At 44.1% G+C, this 26,683-nt stretch overlaps 1 protein-coding gene across 10 annotated transcripts in view; it reads left to right on the forward strand.

Moving 5' to 3' along the window:
* The first annotated feature begins 8,595 nt into the window (after positions 1–8,595).
* The window catches only part of GRIN2B (glutamate ionotropic receptor NMDA type subunit 2B), a 411,663-nt gene continuing 393,575 nt past the window's right edge, over positions 8,596–26,683 (forward strand). For 2 of the 10 annotated variants that reach the window (XM_072765996.1, XM_072765993.1), the window contains exons 1-2: positions 8,755–8,946; positions 10,529–10,963. The gene's annotated coding sequence lies outside the window, so the exon portion shown is untranslated. Of the gene's footprint in view, positions 8,947–9,274; positions 9,957–10,280; positions 10,964–26,683 lie in introns of those variants that run through there. The other 8 variants (XM_072765991.1, XM_072765995.1, XM_072765998.1 and 5 more) reach the window with 8 other exon arrangements.

Consider the following 26,683-nt stretch of genomic DNA (forward strand, 5'->3'; position numbering starts at 1 on the left):
ATCTTCCATAGTAGGATGTCAATAGACAATGAAGAGTAGCAATATAAGGGTGTCATTTTGAGCAGTAAGGGTGAGTGCCAGCATTTGAATGAAAATCTCTGAAGGATGCCTATATATCTCAGTAGGTTAAGCATTGGGCCCTTGATCTCAGGTCAGGGTCCTGAGTTCAAATGCGGTGCTGGGCTCCATGCTGGGCAAGAAGCCGTCTTCCTTCTCCTTCTCCTTCTCCTTCTCCTTCCTTCTCCTTCTCCTTCTCCTTCTTTCTCCTTCTCCTCCTCCTCCTCCTCCTCCTCCTCCTCCTCCTCTTTCTTCCATTTTTAGAGAGAGAGCTGGAAGTGGTGGCCTTTATGGGGGGGAGGTGGTGGTTGGAGGTTAGAGGACTGCTGTTGAACAACTTATTATTTTACACCTTGCTCACACAACTTTGATAAAACTAAAATCTAAAGCTACAAAGAAAATAAATCTCAATTTAAAAACGAAATGAAAAATGAGTGCATGTGATGATGAGCCACAAGGGAGAGGGAAGTTGGGGCCAGACTCTGAAGGAACCAGTGTGTGAAGAAGGAGTTTGAACTAAACTCCACTAGCAGGGATCCGGTTGAGTGTTCAAGCAGAGTCACGGTGATGCAGCTCCTTTAAAGATAGAGAAAATCCTTCTTCGAATACTTACTGACTCTATTCTTGGGGTCTGCTTAGAAGTTATTTATTTATTTATTCATTCAGGCATGGTGCTGGGTTTTGGGAGTATTATGGTAAACAAAATGGTTCATACTCCTGCCTAGGTAGATCTTACTTTATATACTGTTCAGGGTGATGTATAGATTTGGGATGTGTGAGGAGTAACCACCCCTTGCCTCAGATTGGCACCTCAGAATTCTTTTAGAGTGCTAGCGTGCATGTGCATGTGTGCTGTGTGTGTGTATGTGTGTGTGTGTTTGTAAACTGGAATCCAGTTTAGTTCACACAATTTCATATTCATTTTGTGGAACAATGCCTCCACACATGATTGTCAAACACCTCTGTGACTCTGTGTTCTTGTGACAGCCTGCCCGTCTCCTGCTGGCTCTGCCTTCCCTTACTTAGGGCAGGACATCCCCTACGCTTTGTCTTTATTTCCTTTAACTGAGCTCTACATAAGATCCCTTGGCTGTGAAGGGATGCTTGGGTGGCTCAGCAGTTGAGCGTCTGCCTTTGGCTCAGGTCGTGATCCTGGGGTCCTGGGATGGAGTCCCACATGGGGTTCCCTGCAGGAAGCCTGCTTCTCCCTCTGCCTATGTCTCTGCCTCTCTGTGTCTCTCATGAATAAATAAATTAAAAAAAAAAAAAAGATCCCTTGGCTGTGAATGGGAAGGGTACCAGGTGATGGGAGCAGAGGGACCATAAGAAGTGAGTAGAAGTCACAATCAATAAGAGCTTCTCTGGAAGATTAAAGGACTCTGAAGGGGGTATGGAGAAGAGGTGGGATCTCCCTGGAGGATGATGACAGTGACTGCTCAGGAACAAAGGCCCACACAGAACAAGGCAGATTCTAAGATGGAAAAACAACATTGGGGGACTGGGTACATGGCTTACAAAGAAAAACCTTAGGAAAATTCAGAGAAGGGAAGTGATGAGAGAGAAAGGAACCTGTGAGAGGAGAGAGAAAATTTATCTCCATTTTGTTTTATCATTTGCATCATTATCTGACTGCCTCTAGTAATAAGATATTTTAGAATTCCTTCAGATAGAGATGGAGTCTCTCATCCATATTGTCAGTAGTAAAGGAAATTGGGGCACATTTCTCAAGAAGCTTGATCAGTCTGATAGTGAAACACCAGGAGTGCATCTTCTCTACATCATAATAGTGAGACTAGAGGCCATTTTTTCCCCCTAAAGTATTTAGATGAGAAAAAAGAAAAGAAAAATAAAACCTATTCAGGTAGATAACATCAAGATTCTAAAGGATCTTTAAGAAATCCAAAAAAATAAAAAACAACAGGTAGGTCAGAAAAAGTATTGTCATATCCTTGCTATGTTGGAGGAGGAAAAAAACCCAATAAGGCAGTGCCAACTCTAACTGTGCTTAATTGGGGGTTATTTCCACTCAGGGTGTGTTCTTGCAGGAGTTGAGTGATGCTAGAAATAACACCACGCAAATTCTTCTCTTTATCACAGAGAACTTGCTATCACGTCACAACTTACATCCACTTTCTAGATTCACTCATTCTTCTCTCTGGACTTACTTATTCCGGTCTTCTCTCTCTCCTCCCTTCCACCCCCACTGTATATTTTGGAAAAGAAAAGGGACCATTTAGGGAAGTATTAAAGAAATGTTTCTCTAAGTATACAATGTGAACATGTAGAAGTGTATTGTTCCAATGTACACAACAGGCTCAGTAAAATGCAGTGGATAATGAAGACTTTTTCAATTGTTGGACAGGCAGGTCTTCAGGCAAGAGGGGAGGGGACGCAGGTTGTTTAACTATATCCCTTTGAAAAAAAAATTTCCTGGGTTAAATAATGTCATTATGATCTTAAGAACAAAATAGAGATTCTTTTAAAAGAGTAATGATGGTAGTATCAGTATCTTATGATCTTAAGAACAAAATAGAGATTCTTTTAAAAGAGTAATGATGGTAGCATCAGCCCTTTGTGAGAGTATTAAAATTGAATGCTGTGTGTCTCTTGTATACTCCAGGAATTGCAAGCAAAAGGGGATGGATCAGATTCAGCAGAAGGCATTAATATGCATGTTGTCAACTGAGCCTTTAACAAATTATTTTTTCAAAGATAAAATTCGAATATTTTCTCTAGAAACCAGGCAGCCTATTTTACATGAGGTAATGAGCAGAGGCAGACTGACTTTGAAGCTAATGCAGCTTCAGATTCCTAGCCCCTCACTTGGGGCCCTTTCTTCTAAGGCTGTAGGAGAGGCCCTAATCATGTGTCCAAATGTTTTAGTAAAATTTGCAAAAGTAGCATATTTTAATTGCAATCATTTAAGATTGCTGTCTCTTTCCACTCCAACTTTCTCTGTCTGATTTCTTCTCACATTGGGTTGTCATTGGAGTGGTGGTGAACATGTCTGAGATGAAGCTAAGTGGAAATTGGGTTGGGAATAATTTAATTTGGGTTTAGTGAGATATATTTATGCGGCTTGCAATCAGTTTCCTATAGGGTTAAACCATTGCCCATCTTCTCAATGAAGGAGAAGCTTCCAGGTAAACCCTATCCGCCCTTTGTGCCTCCTAATCCATCACTGTCACATGGGCATCTCAGAGAACATGTGCTCAGTGGGTCGTCCCCTTATTCTAGTTGGAAAAGAAGCTGCCTCCAGCTTCCCAGAAGTGATAGAATGCTTTTGTATTTTGTAGTACTTTTTTCCCCCTTTCAGATTTGTCTGACAAATAGAATATTGGACAACTTAGAATTTTCTTTAAAGAATCAAAGTGTAATGCTTCCCCTTGGAAAACTGAAGCTTTGTAACGTGGGAAGGGAAATCCAAACATAGGTTTTTAAATAGTTTCTTCGAAGAGTTGATAAAGCTTGAGTATGCCACTTTACCTGCAGTTTGGAAAGACATTTTGGGATATTTTAATAAAACAAGTGAGAAATTACAGACTGCTGTTTGTGTCATACTTTAAGAGTTCTTTCTTTTATTATATACATTTATTTATTGAAGAACAAAGAGAAAATTCACATAATAATTAATGCATATGAAATATAAAAAGACAACGATTAGCATTGACATCAATAGAAATCAACCTGATAGTAAGAAGCAAGTTGCAGGGACACCTGGGTGGCTCAGTGGTTGAGCTTCTGCCTTTGGCTCAGGTCCTAATCCTGGGGTCCTGGGATTGAGTCCTGCATTGGGCTTCACACAGGGAGTTTCTCCCTCTGTCTATGTCTCTGCCTTTCTCTGTATGTCCTTCATGAATAAATAAATATAATCTTTTTAAAAAAAATTTTTTTTTTAATTTTTTTTTTTTAATTTATGATAGTCACAGAGAGAGAGAGAGAGGCAGAGACACAGGCAGAGGGAGAAGCAGGCTCCATGCACCGGGAGCCCGATGTGGGATTCGATCCCGGGTCTCCAGGATCGCGCCCTGGGCCAAAGGCAGGCGCTAAACCGCTGCGCCACCCAGGGATCCCCAATAAATATAATCTTAAAAAAAAAGGAAATTGGAACTTTTTTTTTCAAATCAGACCCAAACTGTAATTCTTTAAGAAGAAAAGAGAAATTTTGGATAATGAATAGGTTCCTGTATTGTTTGATAATCCAGTTATATAAGAGGAGTAAACCAAATGAACACACTGGAAAAAGATTTAAATTTCTGGCTGGTGTAAGACAAAATGCCAACATTGATGAGGATAATGCAAAACTCGTAATACACTGCAAACAGGTTAATGAATGTCATCAATTCAAGGGATTTTTAATAATAATCAGTGTACAAGAAAACCTGAAATCTCTGAAACTTTATAACTTATATATAGAAGAATTTTAATAAAGTTTTCCTTAATTTGACAGCAATTCTAAAAAACACAATTGTACTACTGCCAATAAGAATTTTTTGTAAATGATTAATAATGAAAAATAGTTTTTGAGCAACCGTGGTAAAGGTTAGACTCGATTCTTTCTGTTATTTCCATAGAAATGATATTATAGATCATAATGAGTATGAAGTAAAACAATATAGAAAACAAGTGTTACAGAACATTCAGGCAATAACTAAATGAAAATATTATTTAATTACAAATTTTTGTGGCTTTTGGCAATCAAATAATTTTTTGTTTTCTCATTTTAGGTAAATATTCACTTTCACATAAAAATTTCTATTCTTGGGACATCTGGGTGGCTCAGCAGTTGAGCCTCTGCCTTTGGCTCAGGGCGTGATCCTGGGGTCCTGGGATCGAGTCCTGCATTGGGCTCCTGCTTCTCCCTCTGCCTATGTCTCTGTGCTTCTCTGTGTGTCTCTCATGAATAAATAAATAAAATCTTTAAAAAATATTCTACTCTTTTCTTTAAAGAGGAACCCCAAATTGCAAACTTCAAGCCCTACCCTGTGGTACAAGTGCTTGATATGAAAGATATTGTGAGATAAATATACTTCCCTCACCTCCTGCTTGCTTTCTTTCTTTCTTTCTTTCTTTCTTTCTTTTTTTCCTGGGGGAGGCATGGGCTTTGCATCTGCTGATTGGGCCATGGACAAGAGCAATCCCATCTCTTGGGATCCTCTCTTCTGGTCACGAAAGTTGGCCAAGTACCTCCACCAGTGTGATTAGCAGCCTCAGGCAAGAGCTTTTCCTTCAATAAACGATGCCATGAAATATAATCCGACATCTTGTCTTTTTAGAACACTGCTTTTTGTGCTTCCTAACTAGGAGTTAGGAAATGCATATTTGCAATGTTGAGAAATAGTGTTTCAAATTTAAATGAATCTGGGTGATCCTTGAAAACAGTTTTATTGAAAGGCTTGTATTCCTCGGAGGCAAAGGTCCTTCCTGAGAAGTGCAAGTGAGTGACAGGGACCCTGAGAAAGACGGAGAGAGGTCTTCTCTCATTGAATGGACAATGGACAATGACTACCATGGAGAAAAAAATTCCACCTTCCACTCACAAGCTGCATGGTTCCTAGAATTAGCTCTTCCAGAGTCAGCAAGACTGCTTGGGAATGTGGTTTCTAATAGTCATAAAAAACACCCCAAAACCTTAATATTTATTGAGGCCCCACTGCATGTCTGAAAATGTGCCACAGTTACAGGAGGTCACTGATAGGAGGTGATTGTCAGTTGACCCACAGGCTGGATCTGGGCAATTGGAAGCTTCTTACTCCCTGCCCTGTCCTTGGAATGTACATTCTACCCATTGTTCTCACTCTAGGAGCCACTTCAAGGACACAGCTTTGAGATATCAATGGGTGGAGACCATCTGGACTGTATACATGACTGAACCCCATTAAGGCCTCTATATAAACTCTTAAGATTCTTGTGGGCAGGTATTGAGATCCATTTTCGGCTGCTCGAGGCAAGCCTCGTCGGTTAAGTTGTGTTGCTTATTAAAACTGCCACCTAGGGATCCCTGGGTGGCGCAGCGGTTTGGCGCCTGCCTTTGGCCCGGGGCGTGATCCTGGAGACCCGGGATCGAATCCCACGTCGGGCTCCCGGTGCATGGAGCCTGGTTCTCCCTCTGCCTATGTCTCTGCCTCTCTCTCTCTCTGTGTGTGACTATCATAAATAAATAATTAAAAAAAAAATAAAACTGCCACCTACCAATCTGGAGTGGTCGGTCTCTTTCGTCAGCCATTCCTTGCTCTCTGTGTACAGGGACCAATTTTAGAATTTTGCCAGGGGAACTCCTGAGGTTGCTAACCAACAGTCAAAGTGCTGGGAATATATGGATAATGCGGATGCTGATCTATCTCTTCAAGTAGTTAAGTAATTAGAAAGACAGGAGATATACAGAAGTACACAATTTTAAGTTTAGCTTTATGGAATTGCCTTTTTATTATAGGTCAATCGTGGTTATTTCATGTGATTGGCAGTTTCATCTGATTGAGTACCAGTAGTCTCATATGGTTCAACATCAATAGCTTATGGACATATCATTTTCCTTTGGGGTCAGTTCTTCATAATGCAAGACCAAATGACCAATTTGGTGTGTGTAGTGTCTCTGGTGCCTGCATCACACATGTCAGTAGCATCACCTAGTAATCTGGTAAGTGATCATGCAAATTCCTCTACACATTTCCAAATGCAATGGGAGTCGGGGAGATGGTGGTGAGGTGCCATACCTCATTTAAAACCTCTTGCAGTTGTTATAGAAATCAAACTCAGGCTTGGTTGACTGAAAATATTCTCAGATGAGGTGGGACTTGAGCTAGAAATTGAAGAGGAGGGTAGACTTTATTAGGGAGAGGCAGTCTGAGAATTCATTCTTCCCTCTATGCTTGCAGAACTGAATAGGCTGGAATGGAATTACTGGGTCCAGAAAGGGAAAGAAAGAAAATAGGGAAGGAACCAATTTCGGTGAAGGGGATTGGGATAGGAAGGGGAAGGTGGGCTCTGAAGGATTTTTTTGTTTTGTTTTGCTTTTTTGTCATTGATGCTTTTTAAAGTAGGTTAAAGGTCAATCCTTGAGTGGGTTTGGGACTTACTCCCAAGGTAATGGCATTCCTGGAAGGAATGTTTCAGGAGAGCCCCATGGGGTCCTGGCTCTGCATCTTACACCGCTCCTGAAATCCATGTTCTAACTGGAAATCTGCACATAGAAGGGTTTGGGTTGGCTGTTGTGTATCAAGGGGGCAAGGCCACTCTGGAGTGGTTCTGCAGTTCTCCAAAGAGGTGGAAGATCAGCCCTATCCTGTCTTAGAAAAACAGCAATACAGGGTATCTGGGTGGCTTGGTGGTTGAGCATCTACCTTGGCTCAGGACGTGATCCCCAGGTCCTGGGATGGAGTCCCACAGGGAGCCTGCCTCTCCCTCTCCCTATGTCTTTACCTCTCTCTCTTTCTGTCTCTCATGAAAACAACAACAACAAAAAACCACCTTTTTTTTTTTTTTAAAAAAAGAAAAACATCAATACCATTACTGAGAAAGAATAATTTCAGCATTTGTGTTTCCATATGATGTTTATGCGTCTGTGTGTGCCTTTAAAAATCTTAGGTGCAATGATTAAGCCTAACGAAAGCTAGGAAACACGAAAGAATTAGTTCAGATATATTATGACTACTGTCTGGTCTATGGGACTGCAATACGCATCTGGTGTCGTCTACATAGATCAAAGCTCCAAATTACGAAATGTAACTTCTTCACACGGGAGTGTCTTATCTGTGTGTTTAGATGGCTGCTTCTCAGGAACATTGGCGAGAAGCTCATGATATAACCCATGTGAAAATGCTCCACCACTGGAATATTCTGGATCTTTGAAGAGACAACGGATCAGAATAAAAATGATGCATACACGATGACATTAATATTAAAAATAATATTACAGGTGGTGATAAATGCTATTATTTTTTTTTTAAGATTGCATTTATTTATTCATGAGAGACACACAGAGAGAGGCGGAGACGCAGGCAGAGGGAGAAGGGAGAAGCAGGCTCCCTGCAGGGAGCCTGATGCAGGGCTCGATCCCAGGACCCCGGGATCACGCCCTGGGCCAAAGGCAGATGCTCAACCACTGAGCCACCCCGGCCACCCTAAGTGCTGTTAAAACAGAAAACAGTTTAAGAGGGAGAGAAACGACTGGATAAGAGGGTGGGCTTGCGAATGCCATGAAATGTAGGTTCAGATGAGGATTATTGACGTGTCTCATCATCGTCTCTACTCAAGGCCTTTAAGGAACAGGATCTGCTTTAATTAAAACCCGCCGAACACCCACCCCCTGGACCACGCAATTCAGCCTTAGTGACACGTGCCCTTCTCTGCTTCCCGCTGTTTCCCCGCCAGCCTCGCGGCTCGGGGGAGCTCAAGCTCCCTGAAGGCAGGAAGGCGGCTTGGGGCGGCGCGCAGCGCAGCGGGGGGCGGGGCGGGGCGGGGCGGGGCGCGGCGGACTCGGGGGGCGGGAGCCCGGCGCTGGCTGGGCCCCGGCAGCTCGGCCGCGGAGGCGCCTTCTGCAGCGGAGCGCGGCCGCCCCGCGCCCGGCCTCGCTCCCCGCACCCCTCCGCCGCCCGCCTCACTGCCGTGCCCCGCTGCGGCCGGCAGGAGGCGCCACGGGCTCGGCTTAAGCCTTCCCCCCTGCCTACCCCACTCCCCCGCCACGTGACGTGGGACGCCGCCTCCGCCGGAGTCTCGGCGATAGGAGTGAGGGGGCGACGGGGTTTGGGGGTGGGGTGGGGTGGGGGGTGTGGAGGAAGGACACGCGCGCGCACACACGCGCGCTCACACGCGCGCACACACACCCCGGGGAGCAGAAGCATCTTCCCCAGCCTCGTGGGCTGCTCCTCCCCCCAGAGCCAGTGGTGAGAGGTAGGTGTGTGTGTAGGGGGGGCACGCTTTTGGGTGTGGGACCCGAATCCAGACCGGGCGGCCTGCGATGCCCCGCCCCGCCCCCGCCCCGCCCCCGGTGACTGATACCCATTTCTCCTACCCCCTCTCCCCCTCCTCCCCCTCCTCGTCTCCCTCTCCCGCGGCCGCGCGGTGGACTTGCACGGCGGGCCCCCGCCCGCTTCCCCTCCCCCGGCTCCGATCACCACCAACTGGAATCTGGGATCCTGCCTCTCCACCCCCCACCTTTTTTTTTTTTTTTTTTTTTTTTTGAGAAAGGAAGGTCCCCCCTCCCCGCCCCCCTCCCCGCACACCACCACCCCTTTTCAAAAACCACTTCCTTCGGCTTCTCCACCTCTAGGAAATCTCGGGGCTTTTGCTCTCATCGAAAGTGTTCGTTCAGGGTGATCTTTTTTTTTTTTTTTTTTTTCTGATGACCACAACCCAGGAGTGCTGGCGTCCGAATGCAATCTGTTCGGCTGGGCCACGGAGAGTCGTGAACTTCATCAGCCCTGCTCTGCAGGAGAGGAAGCCCCTCACCCGCGGCCCCCGCCGGCCCCCTCCCGAGCTTCTGCAACGCCGCGAGGCGCGCGGAGTCGGTGCGTGGATGCTCCTTGGAGGCTCACGTCTCAGGGCTGGGGGGTCAGGAAGATAAAGGGTCGAAGCCCTGGAGCCGCTAACTAACCTGGTGTGCGGTGAAGCGCTGAGATCCGGCAGAGCCCGGCACTTGCTAATTTGGACGTGGCTTTTTTCTTTCTTTCTTTTTTTTTTTTTTAAAGATTTTATTTTTAGGGTGAAGGGGCAGGGCTCGCTCTGGTCTTTTTTTGGGGAGGCGGGGGGCGGGCGCTGCGAATCCCCTTACCGAGCGGAGAGGTTGGGCGTCGGTGCCCGGGCCGGAGCCACGCGCCGCGAGCCTCCGTCCGATCGACACGTTGCAGGTGAAGCCCCGAGCGCTGCACATCAGCGCGGCGGCGGCGTGAGTGTGCGCGGGGGTGAGTGTGCGCGGGGGCGCGTGTGCGCGCGTGTCAGTGTGCCCCTTCCGAGAAATGCCCAGGGTGCACCCGGTGCACATCGGAGCCCACTGAGCAGCAGCCGGGGTGGGAGGAGGCGCTGCCGCTGGAGGCGATGGGGAGAGCGAGACGGACATGTCCGCGGCAATGCAGATGGGGCTGGGGGCCGCTCTCGCCGGCGAGTTAAGCGGGGACGGTGCCCCGCGTGTGCGTGTGCGTGTGCGTGTGGCTCCGTGGTGCCGCGTCCCCCTCCCTTCCTCCTGCCTTACCGCTTCCCCCCTTCGCTCCCTCCCTCCCTCTCTCCGCTTCCATTCAGGTTGGCTTCCCCACCTCTCATCCGTGCCCGTCCCAGGAATGGTATAGCCAGACCTTTTCTGAATTATTTATAGACCGGTGCCAGCTGTTTTCAATTCCTCTCGTGTGCACTCTGTGGGAAATGCGGGGTTTCCTCCCCCCTTTTCCTTAAAACGAATTGATATCTTTTTCGGAATGCATTTTTCTCATCCTCCGGGGACACTCGAATCAAACCCTGACCGCCTCTTTTTCCCCCTTAGGAAGGGGACGCTTTGGGGATGACCATGCTCCACGGAGGGACAGAGCCGGCCCCCAGCTTCTCCACACAGAGCCTCTTCCTCTAAAGCTCCAAAAATCAAAAACCGTAATTGCCAGAAGAATCATTAAAAAAAAAAAAAATAGCCCAGCCACTAACCTCACATGCAAATGGAATAATTACTCTGGATTCTGCATTGTGAGCCGCTCTCCATATCCTGAATTACCTTTGAATTCAGTCTTTTTTCTTTGAATTTGCATCTCTTCAAGACACAAGATTAGAACAAAATTCACGCTAAATTGGATTTTAAATTATCTTCCTTTCATTTATCCTTCGTCTTTCTTATGTGGATATGCCAGCGAGAAGAGGAGACTGGACATTCCCAACATGCTCACTCCCTTAATCTGTCCGTCTAGAGGTTTGGCTTCTACAAACCAAGGTAGGGCAAATTCTGTTTTATTTTCATCTCACCTGGGGGTAGGGATTCCTTGTTTATCTCTCTCTTCAGATCCCTCAAGTGGAATTTTCGGAAGAAAAGGTGACAAGATAATAAAATAATGCTGTTTTGGGGAAAAAGGCTTATTACAAAGGGGGAGATCTCCCATGTTATTTCTTTCCCTTCCTCATCAAACAGGTTTTGGGTTTTTGGGAAGCAGTGGGGGTGGATGTATGTAGGGATGGGAGATGTTGGATGACATAAGGGTATCTGGATATAGACATGCATGGGAGACCTGTGTGATTTTTGAGTTAGATAGCATTTTATTTCTGTTTATTCTAAAGCTCTATTTTTTTATGGGAATCTAGAATTTTTTTTTTTCAGGCTAGCTTTCTCCCCTTGCCACTTCCATGCCTCTCTGTCTTCTGGCTCTACCTTCCTAGGCTTTTTTTTTTTTTTTTTTGATGCCCTTTAAAAAATGAATATAGTGATTACTGTGGTTGTTGCCCTGAAGTCCACTTGCTGTCTAAAGCATTGACACGGGGCCCAGAGATCCCAGGAGGCCTACTGCAGAGGGACAGGTCTAGGTAGGGAATCTGGCTATCTGGGCTAGTCCAGGAACACCTGGAATTGAAGGATGCTGCAGGTTAAAGGGACGTAAATCTTAAGCTTGGAAAGAAGGAATTCTGTCAATTTTCTCCTTTTAATTGATATTTTTTTTCCTGTGCTATTATTTTTGAGCTGTAAATTTCTCCTTCTGTCTACACATCTATTTATACCCACACATCCTCCAAGCAAACTGTTACTTCCACACTCTTGCAAAATGGCTATCTTGCAGAGTTCTAAAATGCTGTGCATGTGGAAGGGGTGCAGAATTCGACACGTGAGTCTTTGTGTTAAACAAAGAGATGTGCCGTTTGCATGTGGTAGTCTTGTACCTTCAAAAGAGAATTAATACTCTCTTTTCCCCCCCTCTCATCAGTTTTTACAGTATGTGAAATGTGGCTAGGCAGTATTTTTATGTACTTGAAGAGAGAAATAGCAGGAGAAACGGAAAAGACTTAGCTAATGACTCTTCAGCTAGTCACTCATGCAATCCAAGACAACTCCTGAGGAAATCAGATCATCCACAGGCTGGAGGGCCATGATGGTGAGCTGGTGCTCTTCTCCTTGATCCACTGACTGTATACCCCCAAACTCAGAAGGTGCCCAAATGCAGAAATCAGGTTGAGATAAAGATCTCCAAAATCATGTAGCAGAATCATGGGCATCAGTAGTCTTTCTGAAAGCATTCTCTCCCCAAATCCTTTTTTCTGGCATTTTTAATAACTATACTTTGAAACAATCCAGAATACTGAAAGGTTGTGGGAGAAGTAGCAGAAGACCCCTGTCACTCAACATCACAGTAGAAGACAGTTTTTCATTGTCCAGAAAGGATGGATATAATCCGCATTCACTGCTCCCCTCCCTCTGGTTTCATTCTTTTGAGTGTTTAAATGGTAATCTGCACCCATGGTATCATCAGAATGAGAGAGTGGGATCCCACTTTGAACCATGTTCTCACCATGTCTGCAAATAGCTGAGGTTATCTGGTGTGTGCTCACCTTACAGACACCTGAGCTGGTTCTCCATCTGCTTCTACTCCTTCAAGTGGGAGGATGTATTCTTAATTTTACTTCAAAATAGAACAGAGGTATGGGTGAGAAAAGCAACTCCATGTGCAGTGATTTCCTACGTACAGATGAGCAAGGTGAGGTGGGTGTCCTTAGGGCATATGCCCCTTTTTGCATTCTTGGTGCCTGCCACTGTGCTCTACAGTGACTAGCTCCTTCGTCATGTTGGTTGGTTGACTAGGTTGACAGCAGGCCTTTTGACAGAGTCTCAGCCACATTCTCCTAGAATTCTAATGGGATTAATCCAGGTTCTAGGCCATCATTAGTTGGCCCTAAAACTAGACAAAGGAAAAGCGGTTGAAAGGGGAGGGTGCTGAGGAAGAGGAGGACCGGGTGGTGGGAAAGCTACAAAAAGAAGGGGAGGCATTCCAACTGGTGGTGGCTTATTAGGATCAAGGTGGCATCACCACAGGTGGTCTGTACCTTTACCACATCCAGAGCTCTTTTGGAGACTTGATGAAGCAGGTGTGTTCCGTCCTCCCAAGCAGTCTCAGCGAGACCGTGACTCAGTGGTGTTCTGGGCTGTCTCTGGGCCGCTGTTATCTCTCTCTCTCTTTTTTTTCCCCCTCATGGCACAGAGAGCTGACTGGGTTCTATTTTGTCTTCTCTCCTTCTGCCACCCCCTTGCAGTGTGGGTTACCTGAGGAAGAAATGTGGCTGCTGGTGGGAGGAAGAGCAAATTTAATTTCAGTCGAGGAGTCTTTGTGATGTACAATTAAGAAAAAAAAAAAAACTAACGGGAAATAAAGACTTCTCAGGCAAGCAGGGTTAAAGAGTTTAGATTGGTGATTTGAATGGAAGCAGAATAACATGGTTGCCTCCTATGTCTGGGTGTTTCAGGTGTAGCAAAGCATGACGGATCTGGGAACCCAGAGCTATGTGGCCACCCAGGGATACCTGTTAACATGCAAAGAGAGGAGCAGGGTGTGCCTCTCGATTGTCTCATTTCTTCTCCCATTGGTTCCATTCCTAGGAAGCCTGTCTGTCTAAGGGCCTTGCTTTGCCAGTGCGTGTGTGTAGTTTCTGGCAGGAATAGATGCAGAGAAAGAAAAGAAGTAACAAAATCAAGGGAAAGGAGAAGGGCCAACACATCTGTCTGGTCACTACTTTGCACTTCAAGGGTTTTTTTTTTTAGGCTGAGTGCGAAGAGCGACTCCCTCTGGTGAAGGTGTGAATGGCAGGGGGCTTGATTTTGTCTTCTTCTTCACTTCCACAAGGATGGCCTCAGAACCTTGACCATCTTCTTTGACCTTCATGTACATGCATCAGGCTTGTGTGAAGAGGGGCAGTGGGCACCTGTGAGGCGGACACATGGACTGACATTGGTTGGAGGGATGAGTGAACACGGGACTGAGCTGAATCAGCCCTTGACCACATCATCATCGCTTTGTAAAACATCTCCCATCTCTTCCATAAACATGATGAACCTGGGATGCAGGGGGATGCAGGGATTTCTCCCCCTATTTTCTTGTTCAACAATACGAAGATGAAGGTGACATGTCCACCCACTGCTAATAGGTTAAAGCAAAAATGTCATAAATATTTATGAAATAGGAATGAAATATAGCAGAGAAAGGACAGGTTGTATGTGAGGAAACCATAGCAAAAAATCAGCCTATAAAAGGGGCAGGAAAGAAGCCAGAGCGGAACTCCACATTCTGAAGGTTGGCAAACTGTTGTTCTGAGCGATAGCCTCTTTTCCTTAATAAGGAAGACTAGGGCTAACAAAACCACTCATCTTGTGTCACCCGTTGGGGTCAGGAGTGGATACGCTGGAAAATTAGGTCCCTTTTCCCCACTGCCATTCTCCAGCCTCCTTAGAAATTCTAGAAATTTCTTCTTTTCATTAAATTACATTTTCAGTTTCTGCTACCGTGCATGCAATCGGTTACTAGTGACGTCCCTATAAATAAATATAGATCAAAAAGAGTTACTGGCCTAATGAATTGTTCACATTTATTAAAGTGCATCCCCTCTTTGAAACCACAGAAGAAGCCTCTAGGGAGAGTAGATTAGTGGTTGAATTGATATTATCTTTCAGAGGGATGCCAAAGCTAGAAGAACCGAATGTAGTCAGGATGAAGGACTAGGCGCAACTCAGAGTGGGTCGGTTTCTGGGGTGCACCTGCGGCTGTTAATGGCATATCTGTGGCCGTGTCACAAAATCCATTGTGTGGATGCACTCTTGGAGTTTTGTGAATCCAGAGAGGTGTGTTCAGGAACCTGTGGTTGGTTGGTGGATGTTCTCTGACTACCTTATTTTTGTCTTTTCACTTTTAGTGCTCACAGCTGAGGTTGGCAGAGAAGGGACCTGGTGCATATGCTGGCCCTTAGTTGAAATCCTCCGTGACTGCCCCAAGCAGAATGGCTGCTCTCTGCCTTCTGTGCATCACGAGTGCTTGTTCATGATTATTACTATACTTTCTCCTAATTTTCTTTATATTCTGTTTCCCTTAGAAGTTTGTGAGCTCCTTGAGGACAGGGAGGGATATTTATTTATCTTGGAATCGTTTGTTCTTAACATAGTGCCCAGCACATAACAGATACTTGAAAAAAATATTAGGTAAGTAGAGAGAGGAAATGAAATAGTAACTAGCAAGTAATGCTATTTGCTCTTTGTTCTGGTGGGTATAGGAACCATTTGAAGCTTTGATATTAGATGAGATCAAGAAGATCAGAGCCTGTGACAGTTTAGAATGAATTTACTCTGACCTTCCTATTAAATAGGTGAAGAAACAGAAATCCAGGGACATTAGGTGATTGGCTTAGGTTATGCAGTGGCTTGGTGGCAACGCTTTGTGCGCCACACCACTGAATCAGATGTGGAGCTGATCTGTGGATGTCAACTGTCTATAGCAGAGTTTTCTCAAACTTTTTTCTTTATAGGAATCACCTGGGGATCTTATTAAAAATGTACATTCTGATTCACTAGGTCTGGGGTGGGATCCATGATTGTGCCCTCCTGACAGTCTCTGGTGATGCCAAGGTTTCTGGACCATGCATCATGTGTCTACATCATTCCTGAACCACATTCTGTATCATGGTTAATGTTGGCAGCTCCGCGTATGTATTTTCCTTTTGGAACTTTCAGGATTTCTGCTTTTTCTTTAAAAAGAAAAGATCGGGGATCCCTGGGTGGCTCAGCGGTTTAGCGCCTGCCTTTGGCCCAGGGCGCGATCCTGGAGACCCGGGATCGAATCCCACGTCGGGCTCTCGGTGCATGGAGCCTGCTTCTCCCTCTGCCTATGTCTCTGCCTCTCTCTCTCTCTCTCACTGTGTGCCTATCATAAATAAATAAAAATTAAAAAAATAAAGTTTAAAAAGAAAAGATCTAGGGGGTGCCTGGGTGGCTCAGTTGGTTAAGTGTCTGCCTTTGGCTTGGGTCATGATTCCCAGGTCTTGGGATCAAACCCTGCATTGTGCTCCCTGCTCACCGAGGAGTCTGCTTCTCCCTTCCCCTCTCTCCCTCCCTTTCCTCCCTGTGCTCTCTCTCACTATCTCTCTCTCAAATAAATTTAAAAAGAAAATAAAAAAGATCTGAGAGGAGCCTGTGTATTTAAGTTCACCAGTGTCCCCTCTTCTGTCACTTTCCCACCATGCGTGTCTTTTTGCCTCTTCCACTTTCGTCCTCTGTGCGTTCTTATTCTGGCCCTTTTGTAATTGAATCTTCTATTTCTTTTTATGTTCTTCTCTAGATAGAGTTTATCTATTTATTAGTGTCTTCTAGTCTCTTTTGTTTCACATTCTCTTCTTTCATTTTTGTGCCTTTTGTTCCACTTGGTTATTTGACATACATTGGTTAAGAACCAGTATTTGTTCAACATTGTGTTACGAGAAAGAATTGGCTCTAGTTTGTACTTTCCAGTAGCTTATGATCGAATGGGCGGGGGAGACATGTGTGAAGAGATTATCATGTACTTAGGTAAGATCTATGAGGAGGGAACCCTGGGAAAATGAGGTGGGCTTCACAGAGGGTTTGACATTTTAAACTGTGTCTTTAAGAGTACTTCGGAGTTTTGTAGGAGAGAATGGTCAGTTTAGGAGGATGGAGAGCAGATGGAGAGGCAAATTGGTATAAAAGAGCAAGCCTTCTGCTCTTCCGTGTGTCCCTTAACCTGGGGAGAAGAGCAACACAGATATGTGCTGGTTCATTGATTAGGAATTTCGGATCCCGAATAATGAGGCCAGAGAATTAAGTCAGGGTCTTCTGAAAAGGAAAAGGCAGAGGCTCTGGTTTCTGCTTTGGTGATTCTGCAGTTAATGAATCCTAGCCCTGTTTATTAGGCTCACCTTTAGAATGAGCAAATGATACAATTTTCATCTTAGACCACTGGATTGCAGCTAACTTTGTTGATGGCCATTATAAAGAAAGGGACAGCTGTTAGTTGGTTTGTAGCCAAGGAGAGAGCTGGATCTTAGCCCAGGCCAAGCTACTCGAAATGAAGGACCAGCCTAGCCCCATGTGTTTCTAAAGTAGTGAGATAGTTACCATGATATTCAGACACTAGCCACTTTCTTTAATGGCAAAAGGGAGCAATGGAAGAAGAGGGGCTCAGTTATTCCCAGGGAATTCTGTAAATTCTGGAAATTCCCTGGGAATTTTTGGTAGCCTTTTAAGATGGCCTGGTGTTTTAGAAGCATTCTTCGTGGAGATGCCCAAGTGTAGAGGGGATAGAAAGACACTTTTAGCCACCACTTGACTGAACTAGTGCATGGGTGTTTAAAGGAGAATGGATTTGAAATGCATATTCCTCTAAATTTTATTTGTACCTTTTCCTGCTGCCCATCCCTCTACCCTTGCACCCCACCCAGCTTCTACCAGTTTTCTGTTTATTGTGATTGGTATTCATTTTATTGGCAAAAGGATCCTAAGCTCACGTTGAAGACATTTTGAAATATCCACTACATATAAAGAGAGCATTCTGAGTCCGAAGGTATGTGGAGGAGCCAGTGTCACCACTGGCTGACTTAAGGGACATTCATTCCAAGGTACCTTGAGGAGCAGGGCAGGGGACATGTAGTGACAAGGCTTCGTGACTAGAGGGACAGGGAGATGGGAGAGGAGAAGCCAGGCTGGCCCCAGGGGAGTGGCAGACGTGGAAGGAAACAGAAGCAGGCTTTGACCCTGCTTGGAGTCCAGCTTTACAGGGAGGGGACCGTCTGGAGTCAAGAGCCTCCTAGATTAGGATAATTTAAGGTTTTGACTAATTAACTCACTCGACTCATAAAAACCAGGCTGTGCTCCACACATGCCATCTTCCACGTCTTTGTTCACTGCCTCGCTAAGACCGTGAATTTCCTTCTTTAGAAAGAAATGTCAAGTTTCCATTTCTCATTAATCTTTATATAGACCCGATCAGGGCTTCAACTGGTGGGAATGCCTTAGGAACTCAGATCTTGTTTCTTTTTTGAGAGGTGGGACTTAAAAACAATGGGGTGGGGGCAGATAAAAGCACTACAGTGTTTGGGGAGGGGAGAAGAGAGGCTTCTACGAAACTTGAAGCTGAGATGATCCCTTTTATCCTTTTCTTGAAGCTAATCGTGCTCTGTGAAAATGCATAGACGGTCCGAAGCATCCCCCCCATCTTCTGGGAACCTTGGTCTGATCACTCAGCTGCCACAGTCGCTGGTGTCTCTGGGTTAGAAGTACTGTTTCCATGTGTACCCCAAAGTGCACACACCCCCTGCACCCATACATGTGCCAGGCTTGCGTGCATGGGGGTATATTTGTATAGTGACTTACCTACCAAATAACAGCAAAAAAAAAAAAAAATCTTAAATGCATTAAATGTGTTGGGGTAGTTTAGGTACAGTAATGCATGTCTCTGTGTGTGTGTGTGTGTGTGTGTGTGTGTGCATGCGTGACATGGCATAACAAGAGTATTTACGATAACAGGCACCTCGAGGATGATCTATCCTCCACAACCACCATTTTAAAGCTTTGCAAATAGCTCCAAGGTACAAAGACACACGCACATCGGGCAGAGCCTCATCCACCTAGTCTCTTTCTAGTGATTTCTTCATTCACCGCCCTGCCCCTCGAGTCCCGTCGGAAATCGTATCTCTCCCTTTAGCCAGTGGTAGGCATTTGCTCATCCACGTTCTCGTCAGTGCCCGGGGTACTCCTCAAGGTGTCTTTAAAAATGTTAATTTTTTCCAGGGTATCCAGTGGCTGCCTAAATGATAACAAGGCCGTGGTGGTCCTGAGAGTCAGGAGCTCCTTTTTGCTTCTGTGTTTATTTCACCCGGTGACTGTGTGCAAGCCATTGCCTCGGGGCCTTGATTTTTCATTTCTGAATCAGTGGGACAGGCTATGCAGTCCTCTGAATCCCAGCTCAGTAACAAAATCACCTGGAGAGCTTCCACAAACATAAAGAAGCTAAACAACAGCAACAACAACAACAACAACGGCAGCAGCAAAATGATGATGTCCATGCCCAGGCCATACCCCAAACAGGTGAAATTCAAATCTGTCAGAAAGGGATCCATGTAGGGGTCCTTGAAAAACATTCCCCAGGGGATTCTTATGGGTGGTCAGATTTGAGAACCACTGGGCAAGATGATTGACTAGGCACCTGTTCTCTTGAAATATCATGCAGTCCTAGCATTCTAACCTGTAGAGGGAGACCCTATCACTGTTAGACTGTTACATGACTGGCGGAAGCTCCCTGAGCCAGAGGTGGAAGAAGTAGTTGGAATAGGAAGGGATTGAGCGTGCAGTGGGCACACCAGGGGTGCCTGGCCTGGAACTGAGAGCAGGGCTGTATTTATTCCTGAGCCCTCTTAGCACTGACACAGGCTTGGTGTGGAAAGTTAGGAAAGTTAGGGAGCTGCTCCCCCTGACACCCTTGAAACAGGTGTGGCTGTGAACTAGGGCGAGTGGCCCTCAGTTCCGTTCCACTTAGTCTTTATTGAGGGTGCCCCATTTCTTGTTTCAGGGAGGGAGCCTCGTTGCACTCCTTTATAACCCTGTCAATGTAGGAAAACTATTAATAAATGGGGCTGGATAAGCAGACCCTGATTGACTGGTGAGGGGTGTGAATGGTACAATTATCTTAGCGCTGGTTGGAATTCACTAGCCGTGTCACCCTCCCTCTCAGTGCCTGAAGTGGAATATTAAAGGCACAAAGAGGGGGAAGAGGGTAGGAGGCATTGAGCTTCGTTCTTCTCTGACTGTAACTTTAATCACTGCTTATTAGGCTTAGCTGGGTTAATAGTTTTCTTGCATCCTTCCTTTTGGCTCCCTCCCTGCCCGTTTTAGAATAAACGTGAGCCTAAATGTAGAGGTAAGGAAAGAGCAGATTTATGGATCTATGTTCCTTTAAAAAGACAGACTGATGGGGAGTAAAAAAACACTAGTTCTTTTTTGGACGTCTGCAAATAGTGGTTGGAAATGCGAGAGAAAGGTCAGGAATGTGGTTTGGACTCTCGCTGGTGTTGGTGGGATACACAGAGGTGTGAGGCATTAAATATTTAGGAGAAAGCCAAGAAGTGTAGTCACTGATCTGAATTTTTAAATAAATATTAGTTAGCCCTATGTAAGCAAAACATCCAAATCATTGAGATACTGCAGCCTTTCCCCTTGTACTTGTTATGCAGATCGGTTTTATCAGTGAGTTCTGCGGGGCTGGAATTGGTACCATCAGGGTTCATGGCTCTCCTTTTTATCACCTTGTTAGAAATTCCAGGTTTGTTTCTGGGCTTAAAGGGGGAAAGGGAAAAATTTCAGTCCTTATCTGTGTTTTTTGTTTTTGTTTTTTTTAATTTCTGTATCCTGGCTTTTCCTTCAACTCGCATAGGAAGAGGGACTACAGGAGAAATCTTACCCTGGCCAAATATGGGTCCCCAGATATGGAAGGTCTTTCTTGGGTAGTAGGATGTTGGTCCCTTGGATTTTTGAAGAAAAAATATTGAATGGGTTTTCTTACAGCCTGCATATAGAAGAGAAATCACTTTTGTTTGCTGATTAATTTGTCATTTTTCCATGAGAACAAGATACATGCTTTATGTCACTTTATGTCCTCAGTGCTTAGCTGAATGCTCTCCGCACTTGGGCAGTGCTCAGAAAATGCTGGCTGTCGATAAAGATGATGATGAAAATGAATGTGCATTGAGGATAAAGTTGACATATTTATACCTCTTATGTTTCCATTTCCTTGCCATCCAAGCACATCTTGATGCTTTGCGTGAATTTTACTAGAGCTGAACGGATGAGAGTATCTTTTGTGCTAGTTATAGGCCGGCAGAGTAAAAATATACCCATTTTTTTAGTGTCTCACCTCTTTGATCTTTATTTTATATTGTGTTCAATAAAGGCGTTTCTTCAAAAAGATTTCACTCATCACTAATTATGCTTTTTCCCTTTGCGTCAAGTTCCGTGTCAGTGCTGTCTATTCCTCAAGTCCATCTCAAAGGCTGTCTCATCTGTGACGTCTTGCTTGATTGTCCCAACTAGAAATAAGCTCTCCCAAATGTTGGTTCACATACTATTTTTATTTTCTCTTTGTGGCCCTTTTCTTACACTGGCTTTTGGGGAAAATCCCTTGAGGATTTTTTTCACATCTATCCCCCGTCACCTTCACTGCACTGGGCTTTCTGGAATGAATAGGAAGGATCATGGCTATTCACCTTCTCAGCCCCATCTTTCTATTCTGCACTATTTACAAAGATACTTTGCTTGAAACATAAAATTCAAGGTTGACTCTGAAATGTATGAATGATCTGTCAGTCACCGTGGTGGGGACTCTGGTTTATTGATAAATCTGCATTCATGCAATTGAGACAGAGGTGGGGGAGAGGAGTGAGAAGGTCCTGGAATTAGATAGCTGGTTAGATAGAATTTGTAGACCATTTTAGAGATAAATGGTGGGATGAACATGCTAGGAGTTATTGCTGTCAGTCCAAACATAATAGTTATCCAAAAGGAATTGTCTTGCCTTTGCTTAAGACAAGCTGTTGAAATTGGACCTTGAATTGATAATAGATATTTGTGGTGTGCTCACGATAGTCTGGGTTATGTTAACATATGCTATCACATTTAATCCTTACCACAAGGCTGGCATTATTTTGCTTCTCGGGTGAACAGAGTGAGGATTAAGGAATTCAAGGTCACACAGCTGTGAACAGCAAGCCAGGCTTCCAACTACATCCTTGATTGTAACCCCTTGCTCTTTAAATCATAAAGAGCCACGTCCACGTAAAAGAATGTAAGGGGTTTATGTTGTATGGAGAGGAACCTGTAAGTAGCATGCACATTGAAACTTCAGCCGAAGTGATTTCTTCTCCATCACGTCTTTTTGCATTTTGTTTTTGGCAAAAAGCAAAGTTATTTTCAAATGAAAAAGTAGGCCCCTACAAAACATCCAGTCGCTGGACCTTATGTTACTTCAGTGAGGGCAAAAGTGAGTGATTCATGGCACTGGCAATCAGCATCTCTTTCCTTTCGCATGATGGTTAAGGCTTGGGCACCATCTTCTTAGCCTGGTCCTACCACTCTTTAGATATACTTCACCTTCGAGCTTGAACTCTTCTCCCTTTAAGAGGAAACAATCCTTTCCTACTCATTTGATCGTGGACATTTTGAAGAATGCTCATTTTCTTATGCCCGTTTCTTTCTCAAACCCATTAGACTACTACTTGGGAGTGGAAACAAATGGTTAGAGTAAGAGAATGGCTCTTAAGAATACTGCTTTGTTGTTGGGTTTTGATTATTAACAGGAATCATTATTAGATTCTGTGAGTTAGACCTTCCTCATTCCAAAACGAATATGAGGGAGCTAGTTTTGTTTCAAATGTCTGCATTAACTTCTGACTCAGAGGGCAGTTTATATATAAACCTATAATACACAGGTTAAGTTCTGTCTTTATTTTTCTATCTAAGGAAAGACAGCATTTCTTGGTGCCACAAAGAGTTCTAGTTCTGGTACCTTAGCTCTACCACATGTGTATTTCTAAAGTGTTTTTCAGTGACTCAAAGTACAGTGTAACTGGGGAAGGAACACTAGCCAATGGGCCAGGAAACTGGGCCCCTTCTCAATCTCGCCTTAGCTCTGTGTGATTCAGGCAGATTACATAACCTTGCTGAGCTTACTTCCTCATCTGCAAAATGAGGTCTTTAGGGGAGACAGTTATTGCCTTGTGGATCAAATGAGGAAAGGTAAAGAATCCCCTTAAACCATAAGTTTAATATACATACAAGCAATGTTATTAACAATTCCATCCTGCTCAGAATAACAGCTTTTTGATGGCCTCTAGTACAGGACATCCACTCCCACTGGGCAAGAGAATAGAAAATATTAGTTGGAGAAGATAGGCAAGTGGGGGCAAAGTCACCAGTATTCCCAACGCAGAGCAGCACCAAGGCATTGTGACCTGTGGTTTTTTAATCTTTGGTCCATGTCTCTTCAGGTTCTCTGTCACAGTGTTTATCTAGAAAACTAGATAAAAACTTGTCAAAAAGGAGAGCAAGACTAATCTTTCTAGCTTTATGGATAGAACTGGTTTTTTTCAGGCTTATCTTTCATCTTTACATGACCCAAGAAGAGTAGAGATGAAGATGGTGACACAAGCTAAGGAAAAGCTTAGCTATGAAAGGCCATTTTACACTCAGGCCTTTGCTCCTGCCTTTCGCTCTGCCTGCATTGCCCTCCCCACCTTACCTCACCTGCTTCAGTCCTGGTCTGCCTTCGGGAGTCAGCTCAGGGATCCTCTGCTCCAGGTCTTCCTGGTCCCCGCAGGCTGGAGGCACTGCTCTCTTCACGTTCCCATAGTTCCACAGATTGAGATGAGGCATGCTGTGTCTTTATCCCACCCACCTTTGATGTGAATTTCTCAAGGGCAGAAACAGTCTCTACTATCTACCCTATGCGCTCCTAGCAGAGTGCTGGCCCATGGTGGATGTATAATAAACACCTGGTATTATGGCATGGGGGCCTACACACCCTGTGCTAAGTGCTCTGTGTGCATTTATGAATTTAACAGTCCCAACTACCCTAGGAGGTGTGTATAATTATTACTTACATTTTATGCATGAGGATTCTAAGGCACAGAGAAATTAAAACTTGCTTAGCTCAAGTGGCAGAGCCAGGATTTGAACCCAGCTGTCTGGCTGGAGCTCGCATTCTTAAGCTTTATGTTCTACAGTTTTGTAGTAAATTCTTATGGTTAATTTGAATGATCAGAGACTTAGAAGAGACCTATTGTGTGTCTGGTTTTACATGATGATGACAGTGGAAGGAAGAGAAGACAGTGCACAGTGGAACTTGAAAAGTGGTTAGGACTTGGATCTGTATGAATATTTGCAGACCTCATTCTCTTGATGTGTTAATTAAATATATTAAAAGAACATATTAATATATAAATTAAAAAACATCTAGGACTTCCAGAAATGCATGGGAATGAGATTAGTATAATTATTGTTGAGTTTTGAACGAAGCAGGTTGTATTTCCAGAACTTGGGCTTCTGACCTGCCTGCTCTTTGCTTTTGGTTTCTTACATTTTCCTGGCCACCATCTCTTCCAGGGGCACTTTAGGGGAACCGGGGGGGGGGGGGGGGGCGGTTAGGGTCCTGGTCTGCATACTCCTCCATTCATTCTTACTGCAGTCTAATATGGTGACAGGTATAGTAAACAGTGACAGATCAAGGACTCAGGAGTCAGGGTTTCTGTTTTGCCTATAGCTATTAGCTTAGTGGGCAAATGTCTTCAGTTCTCTCTATTCCCAGACTCTTTATCATAAGATGAAGTGTTAATAATTCTGGCTTTTCAGTTACTGTGAGAGTTAAGTAAGTTATTTCATTTTGAAAAGTACTAGTCACAGAGTAAGCATTCAGTAAGTTTTAACTATTCTGATGGCCCCTGGTTCCAACCGAGTCAGAGCCAGGTCGGGTGGCAAGGGTGTAATGTATGTGGCAGTTGTGTCTGAATTAGCAGCTTCCAGACCAAGATGGCATTGACTTCTTTGAGTATTTCATCAGATTATAACTGGCAAGAGAAGAAAGTATGGGCAGGAGCTGACATATTCCTAGAATTGAGAGGACATGATTTCTTAGTGTAAAAAAATGCAGAGGATACCCACAGACGGGAACCAGTTAATCAAGGATTTGAAGATTGAGGTGTGAGTTCTGGGCAAAGTGACCATGAACTGATTAAACACAGGATAAAATGAAAAGCTGTAAGGGAATATGCAAACAAACAAATGTAAATTTTGAGAAAGATAGGACTGCTTTCAATAAAAGCAGGTGACAGAGGCAGAGACAAACCAACTTGAGTGTAATAATGACAGTCATTTGCATTTCTGGAGTGCTTTATAGTTTACTAAAGGCTTTCTGATGTGTTTTCTTTCTGACATGGTTTTTGATCTTCCCAAGAACCCACCAGAAGGAATTCTGGGCAGGAAGTATTATCTCCATTTCACAGATGAGGAAATTGTGGTATGAAGTACTCTAGCGATTGTCCAAAATTGCAGTCAAGAAAAAAAGATGTGTAACTCAGTTTCAGCTTTTCTGAAGCCCAAATCCAGGGCTCTTCCTTCTCTGCCTTGAGAGAGCCAGGGAGAGCAGCTTGTTACCATGATTGAGAAGCTTGAAGGAAGTCTAATTGGATAATCAAAAAATTTATTCTAAGAAGAAAAAAAATGACTTTCATGGGCAGGTGAAGATGTTTGGAAATAGTAAAAGTTGTGAATCCTGAAAAGGTAAGGTCACATATTATGCAGAAGATATAAGGGTTTGGAGCATGAGAGTTATTATTTCACTTCTTTATATTTTTCTTTACATTTCAGAATTTCTACAATATAGCACATTACTTTCATATTCAGATAAAGTTAATTAGGAAACAAAAGCAAGAACTTTTATTATATCAGGAATTAGATAAAGCGAAATGGGTAAAAGTCATCTGTATAAGGGAAGGAGGTATATTCTTACCTTCTTAGAAATAGAACAGAGAACTGGTTTACTAATAATGTCATGTGGTGTGCATGTGTGTTTGTGGGTATGTGTGTGTATAATCTGGATTCTGGCATGGGTTAGGGAGCACAAAACCCAGTTGGGGGGGTTTTATTTTATTTTTTTAGTTTTTAATTTTTAATTAATTGGTTAATTAATTAATTAATTAATTTGGAGAAAGAGCACATGAATGCACATGCCCACGCCTAGGCAGGGAAAGAGGGGCAAAGGGAGAGGGAGAGAATCTTAAGCTGGCTCCACCCTCAGTGTGGAGGCTGCTGTGGGGCTCGATCCCACAACCTTGAGATCATGACCTGAGCTGAAATCAAGAGTCAGACACTTAACTGACTGAGCCACTGAGGCACCTCTTTATTTTATTTTGTAATTTAAATTCTAGTTAGTTAACATATAGTATAGTATTGGTTTCAGGAATAGAATTTAGTGATTAATCACTTACATGCCACACCCAGTGCTCATCACAGCAAGTGCCCTCCTTCACACCCACCTCCCCTCTCCCTACCCACCTCCCCTCCAGCAGCCCTCAGTTTGTTTCCTAGAGTTAAGAGTCTCTTATGGTTTCCCTCCCTCTCTTTTTTATTTTATTTTATTTTTCCCCACCCTTCCCCTATGTTTGTTTGTTTTGTTTCTTAAATTCCACATATGAGTGAAATCATATGGTATCCCAGCCATTTCTCTGGCTAACTTATTTTGCTTAGCAGAGTACCCTCTAGTTCCATCCACGCCAGTGCAAATGGAAGATTTCATTCTTTTTGACGGCTGAGTAATATTCCTTTGCACATACATATCACGTCTTCTTTATCCATTCATCTGTCAATGGACATCTGGATTCTTTCCATATTTTGGTTTTTGTGGACATTGCTGCTATAAACATCGGGGTGCAGGTGCCGCTTCGGATCAGCATTTTGGTATCTTTTGGACAAATACCTAGTAGTGTAATTGCTAGAATGCAGGGTAGTTACTTTTAACTTTTTGAGGAACCTCTGTACTGGTTCCCGCAGTGGCTGCACCAGTTTGCATTCCCACCAACAGTGCAAGAGGGTTCCCCTTTCTCCTCATCCTCTCCAGCACCTGTTGTTTTCTGTCTT

Source organism: Vulpes vulpes, chromosome 8 (assembly GCF_048418805.1).
Source record: "Vulpes vulpes isolate BD-2025 chromosome 8, VulVul3, whole genome shotgun sequence".
Classification (NCBI taxonomy): domain Eukaryota; kingdom Metazoa; phylum Chordata; class Mammalia; order Carnivora; family Canidae; genus Vulpes; species Vulpes vulpes.